We start from the raw sequence: 7,877 nt of genomic DNA, 5'->3' as shown, positions 1-7,877 counted from the left end.
TTTGTTGTTGTTGTTGTCTAAGAGATGTATAAGTTTTTTACAGCATCTATCATGTAACTAGTGACTATTCAACGAGGTGATAGCTGAAATCTCTGTGTGTGCATAAAATGCTTATATAGAATGAAGAAGCATGAGAAGAAAGTCCAAAATTGCAAAGTATAGAAGTGCACAAGTAGTGGCCCCTTAATTTAAAAAAGGAAACATGCACCCACACGCCTTCAATTCATATGATTTTTTTGAACATAGCTCATGCCCTGTCACTATATATATATATATATATATATATATATATATAGATTCTGCCAATTTAGTCCTCTTTACTATTTAATTATTTTTCCTTTCATATTTCACTTTAATACTAGTCATATAATTTTCACTTAATACTAGATAAGGGAACTGCTATATCTAATAAACACGTGTGTATATGACTTAGGAGAAAGTTTCTATTTCACTTTTAAGGAAAGCAATAGGTTGGGACTTGTCTTCATACTTGCATTATCTTTATTTCTAAAATTTTGCAGGGATATGAAAATAGGGGAAAAGAGCGTCCTTTTCTTCATGTCTACGAAGAGACGCATAGAAAGAAAAACAAGGACGGTACAATAGGAGATTGGGTCGAACCGCGTGCTAGAATTGCATATGTAAGATAATAACTTTTACATACATTGTTTTATTATTACTCAACTTTGCTTGTTTACGTACTGACAAATAATTTTTATTTCATGAAGAATTTCAAAAAAACATAGAAGAGTGGCGGAAAACCCAACCTACTTCAGAGGATGGTACCATGGTCCAACCATCACCTGCAGAGTTGAATAATATATGGACAACTGTGGTAGGTGGTCCAAAGAATAGTAGAACCTACGGGACAGGGGATCTCCAATTCTCGAGTAGTCCTTCGTTGTTTCCCAGTTCCTCCTCTACTTTGCAAACAATGGAAGAAATGGAAGCGATGAAATTGCAAATTGTGGAATTGACACAGAAATATGCAGCTAATGATGCTAAGTTTGCTAAATTTGAAAAATTGGAGGAGTTGGTTAAGAAGCACATACCGCAAGTATTTCATGACGAGGAAGATAATGGATCTGATGATAATTAAATTGTAGTTATTGCTCTTATTTTTGGTTGTGCCATTTAGATGTTTAAACTATTTGATTTATCGTTTGTTTTGAATGGTTTAAAGTGGGTTGTATATATAAATTTTTATCGTGTTTGATCCTATTGTGAAAAATATATTAGTTATGTCATTTATAATTTGAAAGCAGTGTAAGCGAATGCAATTTAATAATTATTAAATAATTATTTATTATTAATAGTAATTATTAAATAATTATTTATTAAATTTTCGACTAAAGTAGTCGAAAAATTTATAATATATTTACTTATTAAATTTTTGACTACATTAAATAATTATTTATTAAATTTCCGACTACAGTAGTTGGAATAATTAAAATTATCAAACTATTGTTTATTAAATTTCCGACTACAGTAGTTGGAATAATTAAAATTATTAAATAAATATTTATTAAACTTCCGACTACTGTAGTCAGAAATTTAATAATTATTAAATAAATATTTATTGAATATCCAACTAGTCTTCCGACTAAAGTAGTCGAAAATTTCCAACTATAATAGTCGAAAATATTTTATCGACAAGCTATTTTCTGACTACCATCATTTATTCGGAAAGTAGTCGGAAATATACTAATTTTCGACCACATTCCAACTACAATGGCCATCGGAAAATAATTGTTTTATAGTAGTGGTAAAGGTCATGAAATAAGATTGCCAACTTTCGAAGGCTAAAAAAATGGCACTAAGTCTGAATACTTAGCTAATATATTCTAAGTCTGGGACCCCTTAACAAGCTTAAAGGACTGATTTAAGCTAAAAAAATTTGCGGGGTCTTACAATTTTTTGTCAATTTTTTTATTTAAGATCACTTTCTCTATATTACTTTTTTTTTAATTTATGTGTTCTACTATAATTAATTTTACAATACGCGTTATGAAATTAGTAATATCATTTTTCCGTGCACAAATAAATTATTAAAATAACATTTTATTTTTTGAGCTAAAGTAATTATTTTCCTACAATCATATATTTTAGGATTCTTTAATTATTAATCATAGAGAAAATCATAAAGCCATAGTTTAACAATACTAAATTTATAGAAAATATAAATGAAAAAAATATTTCGATATAAACCTTTAAGATGTTGCATATTCCTGCAACAGAAGTAGAAAAAAAAAAGGCATATATTATCAATAGAAAATCGAGAAAGATGAATAATAATACACATATCTATTATTTAATTTTTATTTACATCATCAAAAAATAAAAAAATCTTGAACGACAATAAAATAGTGAAATTTATTCATCATATATTTAAAAATTTTTTAATTATAAATCATAAAAAAATCATAAAGTGATAGTCAAATAGTGCAAAATTTATAGAAAATATAACTGAAATACCTGATTATAAATTGTTGAACTGCATATTGCTACAACACAAATAGAAAAAAAAAATGGAGAAAGATGAAGAATAATACACATATTTATAATTTAATTTTTATTTATATCATCAAGAAACAAAGAAATCTTGAACGACGATAACAAAGAGAAATTCTAAAAATATAATTTGTAATAAATTAAATGTACATATGACTGATATAAAGAAACTATAATATTGAAAAAATAATACCTCTATGTTGATGTGAAACGAATAATAATCAATTTATAGAAGTTCAAATTCTTTTCTTCTAAGAAAAAATATTCTTTAAATATGGAAAAAAGTTATTTTTCTTTTGAAAAAAGTAACAATCAATTGTGCTATTAAATTATTTAAGGTACTATATTATGTTTTTGACTAAACAAATTATTTAGGATAGTTTTTTTTCTTTTCGGATCATAACGTAAAACATGCAAAATATGGGTGGGGTGGGGGGTAATTACCATATATTATATTTTATTTTATCATATATTTTAGGAATTCTTAGTTTTATATATTTTAAGAATTAATGTTATAAATATAATTATATAACAAATTAATGATATGTAAAGACGATTTTATTCATTGCGTTAGTGAAGGATAAAAAGTTTAAATTACTTTTCTAATATATTATAATAGATATAGATTATAGATGTGGAGGGGGCAGATATTACTCCCTTTCTTCTTTAAGTTGACAATAACTTAATGATTGCTCAGCGTCGATAACTTCAACCCTAGCGGCCACTAACGAAGCGTATTAAAGGAAGATGAACCGCAAATGGTGGTAGGAGAAGGGATTGAGAACAACATAGCAATATCTCATAAAGTGTAGAAGATTTTTTGAGAAAAACAAGAGTGGAATTTTAACAAAGATAATCGCAGACACATTAAAATTTCAAAAGATGATGAAATTAAAAAGAGATTGGAAAAATATGAAACAATAACTATCTTTTGATATATACGTAAGACAATTACAAGAGGCATTTATAATATGTATATATGATGCAAAAGAAAAAATTATCCTTCCAGCTATTCAAGTATATCTATCATTCCCTTTCAAGTGATGTTGGATCTTGACAAATATTGAACTTGTCATGCAAGAATGAAAATTGAGGATAAGGAAGAGACTTCATCAGTAAATCTGAAAGTCGATCTACGTTTGGCATATAGCAAATCTGTATAACACAAGAAGTGGCTTTCTCACAAATAAAGTGAACGTCGATTTCAAGGGTTTGGTGAAAACATGATGAACATGATTATGAGCTAAGTATATACTGCTAACATTGTCAAAGTAGATTGTTGAAGGAGAGGATGGTTGAATATGGAGGTCACCAAAACGAGAGAGCAACCAAAATATTTCAGCAGTACCATGGGTAACAAAACATTATTCCGCCTCAGTACTTGAGCACGACACAATGCTTCGTTTCTTGGAATAAGACCAAGAAATAAGATTATAACCAAGAAAGATGCAGCACGCTGAGGTAGATCTGTTGGTGGTAGTGCAACCTGCCCAATCTGCATCAGTATAACAAGTTAATGAACTAATTGAGCCACCTAGAATGAACAAATCATGAATTATGGAACCCAACGGGTAATGAAGAGTACATTTTTCTGTAGTAAAATGAATGTATAAGGGAGAATGCATGAGCTGGGTAACCTAACTAACAACATAGGCAATGTCGGGACAAGTAAAAAATAAGTATTGAAGTCCACCGACAAGACAAAGATATAATGAAGGATCAAAAATGGAGGAGATGTATCAAAAGCAATTAGAGATTTTGGAGAAAGAGGAGTATTAACTGGTTTAGAAGAGACAAGACTTGCATGATTAAGAAGATCATGAATGTATTTGGATTGTTTAAGAAAATTACCACCCTTATTTGGATTGTTTAAGAAAATAGCCACCCTTACATGTGGAGACAGTAATTTCAAGAAAAAAATTCACTTGACCTAGGTCTCTCATGAAGAATTTAGACATAAGGTCTTGATTAGAGAACCAGAAGACGAAGTGATAAGAATATCACCCATATATAGAAGAAGAATAAGTATGTCAGAAGAGGACTTGTAAATAAAGAGATAATTATCAAAAAAGCTATTTTGTAAAATCATGTTTGAAAATTGCTGATGCAAAAAATAGTAGGTTGTTTCATCATACCAGTCCATTAATAGTGCCATGTAAAAAGGCATTCTTAAGGTTCAGTTGATGAATTGCCTAACCTTTAGATGTCATGGTGGTTTGGTTTCACCACAAGAGTAAATGTTTGATCATAGTCTAATCCATAATTTTTATTGAAACCTTGAGCAACCAAATGAGCCTTATAGTGGTCAAGCGAGCTATCTGATTTTTGTTTCACCTTATAAACCTCTTGACAACCAATGACATTTGCAATACTAGGAGGCCAGACTAAGCTTTAACTGTTGTTGTCGATGAAGGAATTGTATTCATCTGTCATTATCCTTTTCCAATTTGAATTTTTATTCGCATTAGAAAATGAATTGGGTTCAGAAGGGAGAGAAGATTGAGATGGATTTGGAGTTATGCGAGAGAATCAAGAAGGAAGAATTTTTTGTTTAAGTCTTCCAGATTGAGTTCAAGTGATCACGGGATGTATTTTAGAATTTGAAGAAGGTAATGGGAGAGATGAATATAGAGAAGGTAAAGTAGTTGTAACTGCAGGAGACCTTAGAGGAATGGAATCAAGAGAATGGACAATTTGTGTTTGAGTTATGGAGGGAACTACTTGTGAATTTAACCCCTGTAAGATAGAAAAGTCCTAGATAGAGAAGAACTAAAAGTTGGTAGCAGTGAAGATGTTATATTAGGATAAGTACTAGTCGAACCTATAGGGTGGTAGTCCGTCCGGCCTTGCTGTATGGAGCGGAGTGTTGGCCAGTTAAGAACTCCCACATCCAAAAAATGAAGGTGGCAGAAATGCGGATGTTGCGCTGGATGTGTGGACTGACCCGAGGGGATAGAGTTCGGAATGAGACTATCCGGGAGAAGGTTGGTGTGACTTCAGTGGAGTGTAAGATGCGGGAAGCACGATTGAGATGGTTCGGACACGTGACGAGGAGGGGCATGGATGCCCCGGTCCGTAGGTGTGAGAGGCTACCGTTGGATGGTTTTAGACGGGGAAGGGGTAGACCGAAGAAGTACTGGGGTGAGGTGATTAGGCGGGACATGGAACAGTTACAGCTCACCGAGGACATGACCCTAGATAGGAAGGTCTGGAAGATGCGAATTACGGCAGAGGATTAGGGCCAGTTCGGGTCGCTAGTGTAGGGAATTAATTAGTGGGGGTGTATTCCTGTTATGATTCCGTATTCAGTGTTTCGTGTTCCGTGTTCCATGTTTATTACGAATCTGTGTGCTTTCCTCTGCTTTATATTCCTGCATTCCTGCTTTACTCTGTTTTATATTCCTTATGGGTGCCGTATCTATGTTATGTCATTTGCTTCTGTGCTGTACTATGTGTTTGTGTGATATCTCGTGACTTGAGCCGGGGGTCTTTCGGAAACAGCCTTTCTACTTCATCAGAGGTAGAGGTATGGACTGCGTACATCTTACCCCCCCAGACCCCACTAAGTGGGAATACACTGGGTTTGTTGTTGTTGTTGTTGTACTAGTCGAACCTATTGCGATAGGTGATAAAGATGATGAATGTGTAGGCAGCGGACTAAATAGTGGATATTAGGAGAAGTATGCAGATTGAAAATTCAATTTGGATATAGATTAGGAGAAATATTGGATGTGTGAGACAGGAAAAAGATAGCAATGATAGGGGTTTAAAGGAAGAGAAAGAAGTGTTTGGTGATGTACTGTTGGAAATTAAGGAAGGATATGGAAAGGAGTCCTCTTGAAAGCTAACATGACGGGAGATAAACATTATTTACTTAAGGATAAAAGCACCTTCAACCTTTATAATAAGAAAATAATCAAGAAAATACAATGTTTAGACTGAGGACTCAACTTATGTGGTACATAATAGCGAAGATTAGGAACACAAGAACAACCAAATACATGTAAATGATGATACAAGGGAAGTTAACCAAAAAGAAGTTCATAAGGAGATTTAAAATTAAGCTTAGAAGAAGGAAGAATATTTAAGGGATTGGCAACAGTATTTACTGTTTCAACCCAAAATTGAGATGGAAGAGAAGATTGAAAAAGTACAAACAGAAGCATATTTAGTATAGTGTGATGCATTCGTTTGATTTTACCAATTTGCTAGTGAATATATGGACATGAAATGAAAAGTAAAATATCATTTGAATTTAAAATTCATGAAAAATAGTAAGTTTGACATATTCGGCGGCTCCATCACATTGTAGTGATTTAATTTTGACCAAAAATTGAGTTAGAACATAAAAATAGAAGTTTTTGAACATAAGAAATGCTTCTAATTTGCACCGAATCGAAAATACCCATGTAAATTTAGTAATCATCATGAACTAAAATATAGTTATGAAAATCAGTAAAAGAGGGAATTTGGGATGTCCAAATGTCACGGAATCAATTCAAATGGAGACATAGAACAAAATATAGATTCCTTAAATGTTATTTTGGTGTGCTTGCCAAGCTGACAAACATTAAAAAAAATATAATCGATTTGCGAAAGAACATTGCAAATTATTATTTCTAGCTAAACTAGAAAGAACAAATAAACCAGGGTTACCTAGACGACGATGTCAAAGAGTTGGAGAAGCATAGGAAGCAGCAAAAGCATGATAAGCAACAACGGCAGGAGTTTATGGAGAGAAGGAATAAAGGTGTCACGACAAAAAATTCAAGGGTTATGATGACACTTGTCGCGGCGAACCTTAACAGGTAAGCCTATCATCTAGACTGATACATAAAGGGGAAAAGACAAATATGACCCCAAGGCAAGGCATCTAGAACAAAACTGAACCATACAATTATAACAAATGCGGAAAGAAACATACTCAATAATACCAAATTCCAAAACTCGATGTCACGGTGTAAGAACATAACTAGTACAACTCTAAGTGAAATACAAAAGATATCCAAAAACAAGATTTAAATTTGTCTCTGAAATACAATATAGACAGTCTAATAAAGAAAGAAGTAGAATCCGAACGCCTAAAATAAACCACTACCTTGAAAAGCTCCAAATGACGCCTGAAATCAAAATCATAAAGCGCATCCGAACCTGAATCTATACCAAAAGGGTACAATAGGAGTGAGTACAGTCCACTTGTACTCTGTAGGTATCATAGGCTGACCGAGAAAAGTAAAAAATGAAACATACAAAATACATACTAAGGGTACGTCACCTGCAATCAGAAAATGTCCTACAACGGTAGCCCACACCGCTTGCCCTAAGAGTTCTATAATATCCACATATAACACATCAAAACACCGGAA

The sequence above is a fragment of the Capsicum annuum genome, chromosome 6, assembly GCF_002878395.1.
Source record: "Capsicum annuum cultivar UCD-10X-F1 chromosome 6, UCD10Xv1.1, whole genome shotgun sequence".
Lineage (NCBI taxonomy): Eukaryota > Viridiplantae > Streptophyta > Magnoliopsida > Solanales > Solanaceae > Capsicum > Capsicum annuum.
The sequence above is the reverse complement of the archived record's forward strand: the minus strand, read 5'-3'. Positions refer to the sequence as shown.